This window comes from Dipodomys merriami, unplaced genomic scaffold, assembly GCF_024711535.1.
Source record: "Dipodomys merriami isolate MVZ:Mamm:240054 unplaced genomic scaffold, mDipMer1.0.p SCAF_3, whole genome shotgun sequence".
Classification (NCBI taxonomy): Eukaryota; Metazoa; Chordata; class Mammalia; order Rodentia; family Heteromyidae; genus Dipodomys; species Dipodomys merriami.
The window spans coordinates 9,728,828-9,745,780 of NW_027204492.1; positions in this window are offsets into that span (position 1 = coordinate 9,728,828).

Genomic DNA, 16,953 nt, shown 5'->3' on the forward strand with positions numbered 1-16,953 from the left:
AAACATTGAGATTCCACCTCACTCCAGTTAGAATGGCTATAACCAAGGACTGTAATAAAAACAGATGCTGGAGGGGATGTGTCCAGAAGGGAACCCTAGTGCGTTGTTGGTGGGAGTGTAAACTTGTTGAACCACTTTGGAAAGCAGTATGGAGGTTCCTCAAAAGACTCCACATAGAGCTCCCCTCTGACCCAGCAATCCCACTTTTGGGCACTTACCCAAATGATCACAAACAAAACCATACTAAAGCTACCAGCACAACTATGTTTATTGCAGCATTATTTACCCTAGCTACATCATGGACACAACACAGATGCCCCTCAGTAAATAAATTATATATCTATATCTATATCTATATATATGAATTCTATGCTTCCTTCAGAAAGAATGACATCACCCCATTTGTTAGGAAATGGAAAGACTTGGAAAAAATTCTATTAAGTGAACTAAGTGAAGCCCAAAGAAAATTAGGTCGTATGGTTTCCTTTATTTTCAATGACTAGACAAGCAGAAAAGGTCAGATAAGATGATGTTAAGTGCAATGAACCCCAAGATAGGGACACAAGTGTTTTCTTTTTCTTTCTTGCTATTGTTTCTAACGTATTTATAAGGTACTACATGATTTTTTGTTCCTTTGTATGTCCCTCCCTCATGGTATAACCGCTGTTTTCACCTTATTTGATGTTAATATAATTTGGGAGTGGAAGGAAAGAAAAAAAAAAATGTTTAAATAGGGATACAGCTTGACCCATGGTAACAATGAGGTGTAAAAGACACTGTGTAGAAAAATGAACATTACAATTTAGGTGGGGGTGCAGGGGAAGTGTAGTTGAGGAGGTTGGAGGGAAAAGATGGTAAGGGGAAACAAAGGAAGAGGTAACAATGCTCAATAGGAAATGTACTCATTACCTTGCTTATGTAACTATAACCCCTCTGTACAGCATTTTTCACAATAAAAAAACTTATTAAAAAAGAAAGAAATCATAAATTGAAAATAAAATGACAACAACATACTTCTCAGATGCAGTATGAATAATGTCACAGCATTTTATTAACATCTATGCATAATGTTCAGAAATATCTCCTTTTTTACTCTTAATTTATTTTAATTAAGATATTTTTAGATCATAACCCAGGTAAATATGCAACCTTCAGCACAGTGTTCTATTAAACCTAGTCAACTTTCTGGGTTCTCCTGAACAACAATGTTTTAGTGGTGTTCAGGAAAATTACCCAATTACTTGAGTCCTTAAAGATTTGCAGCAAATAGCTGTGCACTGTTGGTAAACAGTAAATAGTAAATAATATATACAACGCTTCTGCCATTGAAAAAATTACTAAAATCCTCCAGTAAGGTCTTCGTTCAAACACTTAGTGGATACTAATCAATATATTGACATATTATTTGATTTGAGGTAGGCACACAATGGTATACAAAATGTAACTAATTGCATCTTATGTAAGACAAATATAATTCTGTGAAATATCAAGTCCAATATTTACATATGTATGAGCAAGGTATGTATTTTATATGAAATGTTCATATTTTATCTAGCATACTAAGCCAGACAAATAGAAAAGAAATCTTTAAGCCTACAACCATTTGTCTACTCCTAACACACACAAGGTTTAAGTCACTCCAGTGAAGAAATGTGACTTTCTTCAGAAGAAATAATAAACTATCTTTGTAGAAGAATGTAATAAAAAAAAGCCTACCATCAGAGGACTGTGATATGTATTCTTGTTGACATTTGAGCTGCCCAATGGCTAATGTAAGTTTCCTGCACTTTTGAGAATCACTACATTAAAAGCTCCTTCATGTTCTATGTCTACGGTTTTTTTTAAATCTAGTATCTTGTTTTTTGATATATGTAATACATATGTATCTAATATAATGCTAAGAAAAATGTAGACCTTGTTTAAAAAGATAAATAACATAACAACAAAGGAAAGCAAAAATATGAATAGCACTTAGAAATTCTATTCATTAAATGAAATTTTTTAGACAACTGCTATTTAGGGAAAAATGCAATTTTACCAACAATCATATCCCAAAGAAAGAATTACTGAGTGTGGAGAGTAATAAATACTTTGGGGAAAAAATATCCCTGTTCCTAAGGATGTTTTTCTTGATAATGGATGTTACAACTCCCCCTTGCAAATAGTCTGCAGATATGGCATTGCTAAAGTCAACAATTTCTTTGCCTGCTATCTCAGTTGGATGCAAATACAGGTGTTTGTTGCTTTATACAGCCGATAAATGCATGAAACATAGTTATTTACAAGATTTGTAAAAATCATTTCAAAAATACTGAATTATAAGTAACTCGATGAATTTTTAAAAAATTTTCTCTCAATTCATCAGGAAATGTTCTCCATGCCTCAGAAACTATTTGCATATAAATGAATTTATATTCACAAGGAGTGAGCAACATATTCTTGTCCATTCGGATTTACGTTCCTGCACAAATAATAGGAAGCCTATGTTCCAAGTTCCACCTTCAACATCCCCAAAGGATATTTTAAGTTCCTTTCAGCTATTCTTTTCACAACCTTACCATCAATTTGTTCTTAGTGATATTGGATATTCCAGAAGTCACGTGACAGCTGTATACAACTTTGCCTATGTTTCTGGTTTGTGAATGAGCATGTAGGTTATTTTTTGTAGGATAGATTCTTGAGTGCTTCCAAAGTCTGTACAGTATGTTCACAAATAAAATTAAATTAAATTTAAAAAAATCTTAGTTAAATTTATTCCTAGATATTTGAAAATTTGAAACTATTGTGAATGAGATTGTCTTACTGATTTCTTTCTCAGCCTGATCATTAAAGGTATGTAGAAATGTTACTGATTTTTCTGTTGATTACATATCCTGAGATTTCACTGAAAGTTTTAGCAGGGGCTCTATAAGTTTTGCTGTTTATTATTAGAATAATTCAACTCTTACCTCTGATTCTTACAAAGTGCTCTTGGGATGGATGCCTTATGCCACTTTAGCACTTTGTACCTATTCAAGGACATGCTCATGCATAAATTAAAGTGGATAAAGCCACACAGATTTGGCTTTGCAATATGCAACCAGAGCACTTTTCTTCCAGTAGGCCCTCAGTCCCACTGTGATGCAATAGATGGTATTAGACTTGATGTAGTTCAATTGGAAGCTGCTCCCACCAGTTGGGACTTGCATTCAGAAGACTCTTGGACTGACAGGGTTAGTGACTAAAGGGGTTTACAACATTGGCAGCAAAAACACTCCTTTAGTTCACTCTTATCACACCACTGACATTTATTTGAAATTATCCAATTATCAGGGATTTTATATGCACTGTCTCATTTAATATTCACAACATCCCTTTTAGGTAGATATTTCATCATCCTTTAATACAGGCAACACAACTGAAGCACAGAAATAATAAGTAGCTTTCCTAAAGTCACAACTGAGAAGAAGGATTCGATTCCATCTATAGTCATCATCAGCTGAGTATTAAAACCATATTCCATTAAGAGGAATAAATACTTTCTATACACCTGTGAAAAAGAAAAATAAGCTTCACCATTTTCTTTGTCTCATGTTATGCTCTACGAATACCATACTATTATAACCATAGTATGACTAATAAAGTAAATTAATACAAAGAAATGCTTATCTGCATTTTATTTGTCAAGATTATATAGAGTTTATTAGAGAAGAGGAAGGACTTATCCCACAAAATTGTTGTAACAACTGGTCAATTCCAACTTCTTTTGATGACAGTTAAACAGACTTAGGGACATGACTTGGTTCAGGGTTGAAAATTTCAGTCAGGCATTCAGATCAGGATTCATGACTTCTTCAGGTATTTCTGGGGTATATTACTGCTACAAGTACTAAAATGCTACCATAAATCATATGGACCATGCTGCACCAAGAAACGTCACAGTATATGCATCTGTGAAACACTGAGGTAAAACACCTTTCAACAATTAACATGCACTAAAGTTATGAATGATGAATGATGGAAATGAAAAAGAGATTCTGTCAGGGATGTGGACATCAGTTGGAAGAGGAGACCAAATGTTAAGGGTGGAGGAATGTGAAGAGGGTCAAGATACCTTATGTACATGTGTGAAAAATGGAATAATGAAGTTGTTGAGAATAGTTTGGGAAGGGAGGGGAGAGAAGAGACAGAGTAGTGATGGAAAAGTGAGAATGATTTTTGTACATTATATGTATACATGGACATGTCAAATGGAACCCCTTGAACAGCTAATTTTTGTTAATTTCAAATGGGAAAATAAGAAAAGAAGTGAAGTCACTGTTCTATCGTGCCTTATCAGAAGTATTGAGAAATAGTTGTATTTGAATAAAATTGAATTGAATGGTTTGGATTTCTTTTATTATACTTTTTATTTCTTTCCTCTTATTATAAATAATACTTAATAGCTACCCCAGAGGCTACATTTCAATACTCAGTTTTATATTACACAATATATGGTTGTTCAATAATTTATTCTGTAATGTTTATAATAAGTGCATAGGTGTTAAAAATTAATGAAGAATAAATAATATCATAACAGTTAGAATGGTAAGGTAGAATTATCCGCCAAGGAATAAAATTGTCAGAGTGTATATTAAATGGCTTGATTAGAGAAACATTTTAAATAGCTTTGTGTGACTATTTCTTAAAAGAAGTGGGTTCCATGTTCTAAAAACTAATCCAGACCATTGTATATTATGACATTAAGTTATCCAATAGGATAGATTCATTTTAGTTATAACAAGAAAGGGGATAGATGCAAGGAAAGAGGGAAACTGTGTATTTTACTCCATTTCTTTCTTTAAACATAAAACTGATTGATAAGTTTTTTTAAAAAAATAATATATCAAGTTCTTGAGGGTCAGTGAGAACTATAATAATAAAGAATATTTACTCAGTTGAGGATAAATACAATAAAACATCTATGGGATTAGATCAAACCTTATAGTAAAATAACAGTATATATTGGTGAGCATGTTTTATTCAGCAGGTACTATATTTTACTGCAGCAGCAAACATCCTCCCTATCTCAGTGGTATAAAATAGGAGTGAGCAAATGTTTTCTGAAGTTTCAAATGTAAGAGTTTAATTTCGTAGGACACATTGTTTCTATGTCAGCTACTCTTCCTACCCAATACATAAATGGATGAGAATGGTTTTTTTGTTTTTCAGAAAACTTTATAAATATAGGCCATGGGCCAAATTTTCCCACAGGCCACAGTTCACCACACTCTACTACTAACTTATTTGCTCTTTATAACTACTGTTTATTGAAAGTTAACTGGGGGCTGGGAAGGTGGCTCAGTGGTAGAGCACTTGCCTTGCATGCCGGAGGCCCTGGGTTCTATTCCTCAGCACCACATAAACAAAAAGAAAAAAGCTGGAAGTGGCGCTGTGGCTCAAGTGGTAGAGTGCTAGCCTTGAGCTGAAGAGCTGAGGGACAGCGCCCAGGCCCAGAGTTCAGGCCCCATGACCGGACCCCCCCCCCAAAAAAAAAAAAAAGAAAAAGAAAGTTAACTGGGGTTTTACTATGTGACATCTTTATTGAGATCCAATTATCACAAAGGATCTTGCTTTAAAACTTTTAGTGTACTTGGATTTGCTGGTTTTCTATACCTGTCATCCATGATAAATACGTATAGTACAGTAAATGTTTGCTCACAGTGAATTAGAAAAGATTAGAGAACACATAGCTATTAAGATAAACTAGTTAAGCCAGATGAGTCTGTGAAACTTTTTGTTTCTTATTTCATGTGGTATATAAGCCAGGACATAAAACAGATGATTTTTAAAGATAGGAGTATATTTTAGGAACATTTTAGGTCTTTTTCACCTAGTTGATTGGGTTTTTCTTTCAGCACTGACCTCAATGCTATTTTGGCATAATCTACACTAACTGTCCTTTCAATGATCCCTTTCAAATGTGTTGCTTTTGTCTTATGGTCTGTCTTTTAGAGACGTACAGCCCTAGATAAAATAGACACTATTGATAATATTCAACAATTTGATTTAGTTTGAGCATTGCTAAAGGGGGCAGGGATTTTGATACACTCTGGGATAGATTCTTCTGTTCCATATCCCTATGCTAATGTCATACTAGGAAGCACTAAACTCTTAGCCAACTGTGCCATCTGTCCAGACATATCTCTGCTCTCTTACTACCTAAAGCCCTCCCTTCCCCCAATTTACCCTATCCTTTTCAGCTGTATCACAAAAGTATCAGAGAAGTCTTGGATCATGTATTCAACATTTTTTCTCACTTTAAAATTCTGATTTCTTTTTTTTATTGTGAAAATACCGTACAGATAGGTTACAATTACATGGGCAAGGTAATGAGTACATTTCTTATTCAGCATTGTTGCCTCCTCCTTTGTTTCCCCTTCCTATCCCTTCCCAGCCCCCTCTCACCCCATCCTCCCCCTCCCCCCCAAAGTTGTAAAGTTCATTTTTCAATGTAACGACTTGTACATCTCATTGTTGCAATGGGTCCATCTGTATCCCTATTTAAACGATTTGTTTTTTCCCTTCCCCTCCACAAATACAGTGAAAGCTGGGGTTATTATTGTTGTGTCGAAAAACGAACTTTACAACTTTGGCGAGGGGGGTGGAGAGGGGGGAATGGGGGGAGATGGAAGGGATGGGAAGGGGAAACAAAGGAGGAGGCAACAATGCTTGATAAAAAATGTATTCATTACCTTGCCCATGTAATTGTAATCCCTCAGTATGGTATTTTCACAATGAAAAATTCAAAAAGTGTTTATCACTTATTATAATTCAAATACCAAGCAAGAGTAATTTTATATAGTCATTACAAGTATCATTTTATTACTATCATAAAATAGAATAAAAGGACAGTCCCAATTATTACCTACCTATCATTATTCTTAATTCCTAATCATTACGTAAATATCTTAAACAACCTAAATAGTCATGTCTTTATCATAGACATAAATATTCTATCATTTTTACTTAACATTTTCCAGGGGCATATATTCATGCTTCTAAGAAATGTTCACAGCAGTTAAAAGATGCTTTTGTGAAATTAATGTGATACATGTTGTTGTTGTTGTTGTTGTTGTTGTTGTTGTTGTTTGCAAGGCCTGGGCATTGTCCCTAAGCCTTTTTGTGCTCAAGGGCAGCACTCCACAACTAGAAGCACAGGGCTAATTTCTGTTTTTGAGTGGTTAATTGGAGATAACAATCTAACAAGTACTTTTCTGTCCCGGCTAGATGCGAAAACAATTGTTAGATCTCAGCCTCCAGAGTAGCTAGAAATATAGGCATGAGTTACTCGCACTTTAATGATTAACAATAAATAGATTTGTACTCAAGATGATTTATTTCAATGAAAAAAAGTCATATTCATTCCTCAAGGCACAATTCAAATGTCATTTATGATGTAAAGGTTTTTGTACCATTAGAACTAGCATTGTATTTTTTTCCACATTCCTCCTGTCACATACCTATTTGACAGTGTTCTAACTAAAGAAACTATTTTAAATAAACATATTTATATATCTCCCATGTCAGACTAGAAGGATGTTTAGGTTTAAGATTGTTTTACTATGCTTTAAATGTTGGGATTTTATTACAGTACTTGATATAATTTCCTCAAATTATAAAGTATTATAAATCTTGTGAGGAATAACATGAATTTTACAGCTGGAGTTTCAGGCCGTATAATTTAACTTCCATAGGCAGAAGCAATATCTTCTCTCACCATTTCCATAACAGTGAAGATCTAATTCCCCTGTCAAAAATCAAAATTTACAATTTTGGCTGGGGGGGTGGGGGGGTGGGATGGGGGGAGGGGGGAATGGGAAGGGATGGGAAGGGAAACAAAGGAGGAGGCAACAATGCTTGATAAGAAATGTACTCGTTACCTTGCCCATGTAATTGTAACCCCTCTGTATGGTATTTTCACAATTTAAAAAAAAAAGAATAAATACTGAAAAAAAAGAAAAAAAGCACTGTTGTACAAGTACTATGTATTTTAAATAAAGTGGATAGTTTATTCAGATGTCCTTTGTCTTTTTCCTGTTACTCCTTCAGTTATCTTGTCTTCATAGGTTCTTCTTATCTGTGACAATTTTTAGACACTATACTTTTTGATGACCTGGGAAAAATTTCAAAAGTACTTGTCAAGGGCTGTGATGTAGCTCAGTGCACTTGCCTAGTAAATGCAACATCATGGATTCAATTTGAAGTACTAAAATAGAACAGAAAAAAAGAAAACCTGTTAAAAAAGCCTAGTGCAGGTGGCACATTCCTGTAATCCTAGCTACTCAGGAGGATGAGATCTGAGGATTGCAGTTGAAAGCTAACCCAGACAGGACAGTCTATGAGACTCTTACCTCCAATCGATCACTAGAAAATTGGGGGGGGGGGCACTGTGGCTCAAGTGGAAGAACAGTTGCCTTGAGCAAAAGAGCCCAGGAACAGTGCCCAAGACCCAAGTTCAAGCCTCACAACTGGCATTAAAAAAGGGTACTAGTCAAGTATTTTGTAGAGTGTCCCTCACTTAGGATATGACCTTCATGATCAGACCATTGTGAGAGATTTGGGGGAGAAATACTGCAAGGGTTAAAGTACCATTTTCATTGTATCACTTCAAGGTATCTTAGCAACATGACACCACTGTGGATCTTCAACACTTTCTGGGATAGAATAGTGTTTGTGGAGTTTCTTCATGGAAATCCCCTCTTCACTTTCCCTTGTCATACAATACTTTTTAACAAGAAGTCACTATACAGCCCACTCTTGAGTGACCAGTTACATATTCTCCCCAACATTAGGAAGGAGGATCCATATAAATGATTTGGACTTTATCTGCAAAGGAGATTTGAATCTTTACTCCATTTACTCAGTGGTGTCATTTACACTGGTACAAATTCATCCTTCATTTAATCTAGCCTTTGCTAATAATCCAATGCTGCTTTCTTTTCTTACTCAAGTGATTTCAGCTTGGGCCACTGGAACATCTATCACTTGACTCCAGTGTTTCTTTGCCCTGTGATGTCTGTTTTTTTGTTTTGATCTTCACTGTTTCCTATGTCTTGCTGTCCAGCACTATAAGATGTTCTACACATATATTTCCTAGAACAACCTAAAATCAACTATTGTTCAAAAAGCCTGATTCTTTTTTATTGGAGAATAGTATCCTATACAATCTTTTTTTTGAAATAGTTTCATGATGGTATAGTATAAAGCTGATGTGATACAATGTGTGCTTAAATGAATTCTAAAAAGCTACATATCATACATTGTCTCACTGGGTAAGAATTCTGTGTGAATCATGCAGCTCACCTACAATTCAGACAACTTGAGAAGTTTCCAACCCAGTCGAAATGACCCTCTAGCTTACTATTTCTTCATTTGTATTGGTGTTATTTTAAACTATTTACAATCACCATGAAATCACAGACAATTAAACTTTGAAATAAAGTATGATGGAAAAAGGAAGTAACCTTTCAAACAGACTCTCTGGCAAAACAACCTTTCAAATAATAGGAATTATATAGTTTGCCATTTGCATGGTGAGTATAATTAAGGTGACTAAATAACTCCCTAGCAATTATGATGCCAATTTTAGGTTTTAGATGTTTTAGCATTGTGTAAATTCCAACTGAAAGACAAATCTTATCAGTTGGGCAATCTCTTCCTCCATGTGGTATTTATAGTGCAATTAAATATTGCACTGCTGTACTTATCAAAAGTTTTATAAATCTTGAAGGGCTTTAATATGTGCCTTAAATAAATGTTACTGGTAATTATTATAACATGACCTTTTCTATAATATAAAAGTATACAGTGAACAGAAAAACAGATGAAGGACAAAAGCCATCAAGACCTTGTAGGGACAGCTTTCACCTGGTTCGTAAGGATTTCTTCCGGCAGCAATATGAATCAACACATTTATCAGCAAATAGAGGTTCCATGTTCTTTCACTTTCTTCTGCTTGAAATGAAATTAGCCAGTTGACCTTTTCACAATTACATGAAATTACTGTATTTTATCTGCAGCCTCACAACATGCATCCAGGAGAAAAAAAATAATCTGTTTAATCAGATGCTGAAATGGTCTTCTGGTGCTATTTATTAGCCATTGTTTCTTTCTGTCTTTGTCGTTTCTCATTAGTGCAGTTGCAGAGAAATTTTGAGTGTTTCTTTGACCTTGCGTATGCTTCGCTTTTCAATAATGAGAGCTAATGGGTCTTCTGTATGGAACCTTTAATCATATTAAATAAAACATATATAACACTGTGTTCCACTGACTTTGAACCTAATTGCTTTAGTCATTATATAGATGTTTACTGCTTTACTAAATTTTGTATCCTTTGACAAATTTAAGTGAGTTCTCAATGAACACTCACTATGTGTTTCAATTCCCCTAAAACCTATAAAGATAGTATACATTGATTCCAATTTTGTGAACCTACATTTTATTTAATATTGAATACATAGGCCCAGTAAAGTACCATATAAGGCTGTAGCTGAGTGCCTTTATATATGCTCAATATATAAACATAATAGTGGAAAGAATAGCTCTGTAACTTAACAGAAACTAAATGGAACTTGTAGAGGAATAAAACCTGAACAGGAAGTGAATGCCATTCGGGAAAAGTTTTAGAAACTCTGTTGGGTTGGCTATCAGCATAGCATTCAGGAGGAATGGTTAAAGACGGTTTATTGAATACATGATGAGTATTAAAAAATCAAAGCACTTAGGGCTTCAGACATTGAATTCCAGACTGTAGGCAATAAAGAATCACTGTTTTGAAAGGCAGGATAATAGCTGTAGTTCAGTGTCTGCTCCTAAGTCATGCAGTCTGGGTACAAATACTGCCTTTTTCACTGGCTTTGTGACTCTGCAAATTGTTTAATTCCTCTGAAGCTCAGATTTGTCTTTAGAATGAGAATATAATAGTTATTACCTCAATGGACTGTGAGAAGACTTTCTGGAGTAATGTAAGTTGCCTGCCATGGAACAAATGCATAACTATTGGTAGCTGTTTATATTATTAATGACATGAACCTCACAGTTACAAAACGAATCTCAGAACAGTGTAACTAGATGATGGAAAATTGCTTCCAGGATCAGTGTAGCAATCTAAACTGTTTTAATGTAGGATAAAAATCTTATAAATGTGAAATCAGTTAAGTCTATTGATTCCAAAAAGCTCTAGTAAATGTGCTTTAGCAGAGAGAATGGAAGTAAGGCTTCATTTTCAGTACAATTTGTACATTCTCTTTAAATTAAAATAATTGTCACAATTTCATGGATTATCATGATGTAAATTAAATGCCTTTTGGTATATGAAATACTGATTGGACATGAAGTCATAAGACATGTGTTTGGATATAATTTCTGAAACAGAAATCTTTGGAGTCTAAAATTTCTGCATCACTGAGGACTTGGTCATACAGAAGAATGTCAAATTTCCTGTATTCAGTGAATGGCCATGATCAAATTCCTCCCAACCCCACCCAGCTCATTATACTCAAAGTACAATAATTTTGTGGTGATATTGGTGCTTGAACTCAGTGTTCTGTTCTTGCTCAGCTTTCCTGCTAATAGCTAACACTCTACCACTTAAGCCACTTCTCTACTTCCCACATTTTGGTGGTTAGTTGGAGATTGTCTTTTGGACTAGTCTGTCTGGTCTGGCTTGGAACTGCAATCTTACAGGTGTCAGTCTCCAGAGAAGCTAGGATTATAGTCGTGTGCTACCAGCACTCGGTTTTCAGTATAGGCAACTTTCTGTTGGTTTGTGGCCATGTTATATGTGTATTTACCAAAACATGATGAGTATATTGCTAAGACTAAATTAGCATTTGAATTAGACATTCAAATACAGCCATTCTTGGGTTTGTTCATAACTTTCACTGGAACAGATGATAAACAAAAAAGAAATATTTCATTTGGGGTTAAAGTTTTGGAAGTTTTAATTCTTTTCAGTCCTGCAGTTATGTATGGCCTTTAGGTCCACAAGCAATAGGAGGAAGACAACACTGGCAGCAAATAATCCCTTGAAGGGAGTCCCCTCCCAGTGATCTGATCCTTTCCTTAACTTCCTACTTCTTTTTTTTAATTGTGAAAATACCGTACACAGGGGTTACAATTACATGGGCAAGGTAATGAGTACATTTCTTGTCAAGCATTGTTGCCTCCTCCTTTGTTTCCCCTTCCCATCTCTTCCCATCTCCCATCTCCCACCCCCCACCCCCCATTCCTACCCCGGCCAAAGTTGTAAAGTTCGTTTTTTGACATAGTGTCTTGTACATCTCATTGTTGCAATGGATCCACCTGTACCCCTATTTAAACAATTTCTTTTTTCCCTTCCCCTTCACAAAATATACCAACATCAAATACAGTGACAACAGGGGTTATACCGTGGGGGCGGGACATACAAAGCAGCAAAGAAATATCTGATAAATATGTTAGACACAATAGCAAGCAAGAAAAAACATTTGAGATCTTAACTTGGTATATGTCTGAGACAAGCAGAAATGGTCAGATAAGTTGATGTTAAGTGAAATGAACCCCAAGTTAAGGACTTCCTATTTCTTAAACATTATATCATCTCCAAAAAATATTAAGTTCAGTACTGTTTCAACATATGAGTCATTGGAATATATTCTAGATTCATTTTTCAACACTTTGACATACCCTCTTCCAATTTAAATCCCATACTTCAAAGGCAATTGCTTTAAATTATTTTATTTCCCTATTTTCCTCAAAAATTGTATTATTATTAATTGAGTTCTCAAGTCCTGTATTTATTTAACTTTATTTGTGTTGTAAATAAATAGCTTCTAATTATTCATGTTTATATTTTGTGAATTTAGTTGACCTATAACAAGATGGCAGTTAGGATCATTCTTTTATTGCTCCAAAACTTTAGTGCTAATAGCCTAGTGTTAACCAGAAAGGTTACTAATAACAAAATAAATCATGCAACATAACACATATTCATAGTTTCATGTATTTTATATTTGTTCCATATGCGTGTCGTACTAAGAGATACATAAACGTTCATTATATGTATTATAAATCATGATCAATGCATAAAAATATGTATTTTTACTCTGACACATTTACTGGCATGACAAGGTACCCACATGAATATGACCAGAGTCATACTGTACTTTAAGTGCATACTTGTAACATGCACTTATCAAAATCACAACAGAAGGATACAGAATTATTGCATAGCAGATAATTTTATGGAGTTAAGGTCTAATTTAGCATATTTAGTTTATGTTGCTTTCAACTGTAAGTTTTATTTCCATTTCTTAAAATAAAATCTTAAGGCCATATGCTGGCAGTTGACAAGCATAATAGTAGCTACTTGGAAGGTGGAAACTGGAGGAATCATAGTTCAAAGTCAGCCTGGGCAAAAAGTTCACAAGATCTCATCTCAACAAAAAGCTGAATGTGGTGGTACATAACTGTAATATCAGCTGTACAAGAAGTTGCAATCAGAAGTATTATGTTTCTGGTATAACCTCAGGTAAAATTTTTGTAAGCGTCCATGTCAACACAAATCAGCTGAGCACTTTGGTGTCCTCTTACCATAGAAACTGTAGGACTGACTTCAAGGGTAGCCTGGGAAAATTCAACACTTTATCTCAAAAATAACCAGAGCAAAAAGGACTGGTGATGCGATTAAGCAGTAGGGTACTTATGTGGCAAGTACAAAGCTCTGAGTTCAAATACGACTAGTAAATAATAATAGTAACAATAATAACAAAATCATGAATATGGAGTTCTGTGGGCATGAGCAAGATTTTGTCAAATGATGTTTCATCTTAGAGGAAATCTTTTAAAGGTTAAACATCGATAGTGACACTATCTATGGGAAAGGTATGTCAATTTGAAAAGGGGAGTAAGGTGCCATCTCTTCTAAACATGGCATTTCATACAATCCTACTTTTAGCCTTGTTCCTTAAGTTGCCTACTGGTTTTACTGGTGCCTCCAAATCGAAACATTTCAGGTTTCTGAACGGTACATTGATTCATTACTAGTCAGTGCTATTATCTGCAGACAATTCAATTTCAGCTCTCTAGGCTCTTCTAAATCATTTAGCACTCTGCTATCTATCTTTAAAAATGTGGTGACATCTTTATCTGCTGTCGCCTCTGCCATTCTTTTTGTCTTTGTGACCTTATACCATTTCCATCTCTATGTACCATTACTGAAGTGAAATTTCAAGGAGCAGAATCCAACAGAATAGTATGGTCTACTAAGACTAACGGAGGGGGACTTAATTATTTCATGAAAAAAGTGAATAAATAAGCCTCAAGTGATTAAATCATTAACTATTATGAATATGCATAGTGATAATTGACTGTCCCTCATTTATTTAAGACTCTTAATTCTTAAACAGTAGAAGGCAGCCTGAGACTAAATATGTTTCATAGCATCTGGGAAAGATTATGTAGAGGTATTATAATTGTGAAGTCTTTGTAAGAACTTATAATCAATCATACACATTTGCCCATGAACTGAGCTTTGGGAAACATCGTTTTTACTTCTAATTTTCATCTATATAAAAACATGTTTTATGTGGGATATAAAACATATGCTGGTAGTTCCTTTTTAAAGATGAGGAAACAAAATTCAAGATTTAAAGCCTGTATCAGTCAGCTTTTCATCATTGTGACAAAATACCTCAAACAATGTAAAGAAGGAATACTTTCTTTGGGAGATTAACTCATGCCATGTTGGTTTGACCCTATATCTATGTGCCTGTAGCAAGACAGAAGTTTATGACTGAAAATGTGGGGTAGAGCAAATCTTCTCACCTCCTAGCATCTGAGTATCAGAGAAGAAAAGGGGCCATCACCCAATATTAGCTTCAAGGGTGTGTCCTGAATGACCTAATTTCCTTAAAGTACATCCTTTATGTTTTACCACCTGCAAAAACGCCAACTTAGCGACCATGTCCCCCAGTGTATCAGCCTTTGAGATTATTCAAGATTCACACTACAGCAGAGTGATTTGCCAGATTTTGTCTCTTAATCTATAAACGTATAGAAATCAGAACCAAGTATTCAGACGTTTATTTCAATTATTTTTGTCCTGTCAATTGAGCCCAAGAATTCTGCATGGATCTGGCTCTGATGAATTTATTTGCATGCTGCTTAGCATTCCCTCAAATAAATAAGTAATAAATCAATGTTTAAAAAGATTGGTTGGAATGATTGTACTTTTCTGAACATTATCTAATATGAAGTGCCTATTATAATTCTATATTAAAATGTTCGCATCTTTTCCTTCCAACTCTGCCACACTGACACATCTTTTCCTATTGTAAGTAATTCCAAAACATGTGCTCAATCAAAAGGGAGAAATAAATGTTGAATCCTGGTTGCCACTTTATTGTACAATTAAAATACAATAGATATTTAGCCAAAATAAGGCAAAATTTAGTAGCTATAATAAGAGCTCTTTAGATCAAATCAGTTAATATCCCATTTTTCTATATTTCCATGGATTTTATTCTGATTTTAATATAATTTGGATACTATATTTTAATTGCATCATATGATTATTTATGGCTTTAAAATGGAAAATGATGTGGCATTTTCTGAAAATGGGGTCCTATTTCATTTGCATAATGAGTTATATGAGTCTCACAAGGCTGGTAACTACAGTCATTTCCTTATCTTTCTGTTCAGGACTTTCCAGGAAAATGTGATAGAGAGATTAAGGTTATAGAAACACAAAGATATGTTCTTTTGGATGTGGAAAATATTTTCAGTAGTTAAAAGATGGAGACAAGCCCAGTGCAGTAAAGCAATAATTTATTTCTAATATGTAAGTAAGATGACATTGAATAAACACTAATCTTTAATGCATTTATAATTTATAAACTCAGCTACTCTAGCCATATGTGAATATTGAGTCAGTAAATGGCTTATTTTTCATTCACTTATCAAATATTCTTTAAACATTTCTGTCTCCTACCCACATAACAGCCACAGGAGATATATTCCTGAATACAAAAGAAGTACATGGTCTCTGTCTTTACCAATATGACACAGTGGTAGGGAGTTTCAGGAGAAACTGTAGGAAAGAGTCCTATGAAAAGAATAAATTAGCACAAGAAATACATTGCATGCCCTGAGGAGGAGAGACTACAATTTTAGACAACGAAATATAGTTTGAACAATTTTGAGCAAAAGTTCATGGGACATTCAAATCTTCAAAAATCTCAGAGAACACTCTTTGAAGGATACCCATAGACAAAGATCTTGGGGTGCAATGAACTCGATATTTGGGGGGAACAGCAAGATGACTCGGCTGGCTGCAATGGAATGAGAGGGAATTAGCTAAAAGAGAAAATGAGAATCAGGAAGCAGATTCTATGGCAATTTATAGGTCAAATGGCTGAATTTTATTCTTACCTTGAATGATAGAATTAGAGAATTTGGAGTAAAGAAATTGCTTGGTATAAATTATATTTGTTTTGTTTTTTGCTGGTCAGGGGGCCTGAACTCTGGGCCTGGGCGCTGTTTATCAGTTCTTCAACTCCAGGCTAGTGCTCTACCACTTGAGCCACAGCGCCACTTCCGGCTTTTTCTGCTTATGTGGTGCTGAGGAATCGAACCCAGGGCCTAATGCATGCAAGGCAAGCACTCTAACACTGAGCCACCTTCTCAGCCCTGCTTTACATATTTTTACACAGAAAAGAAGCAACATATGGTGAATAAGAATAATATCTGCAGGCCGGTGGCTCACTCCTGCAATCTTAGTAACTCTGGAGGCTGAGATCTGAGGATATCGGTTCAAAGTCAGGCCGGGCAGGAATGTCCATGAAAGTCTTTTTTTGTGTGATTTTTTTATTGTGAAAATACCGTACGGAGGGGTTACAATTACATGGGTAAAATAACGAGTACATTTCTTACCAATCATTGTTGCCTCCTCCT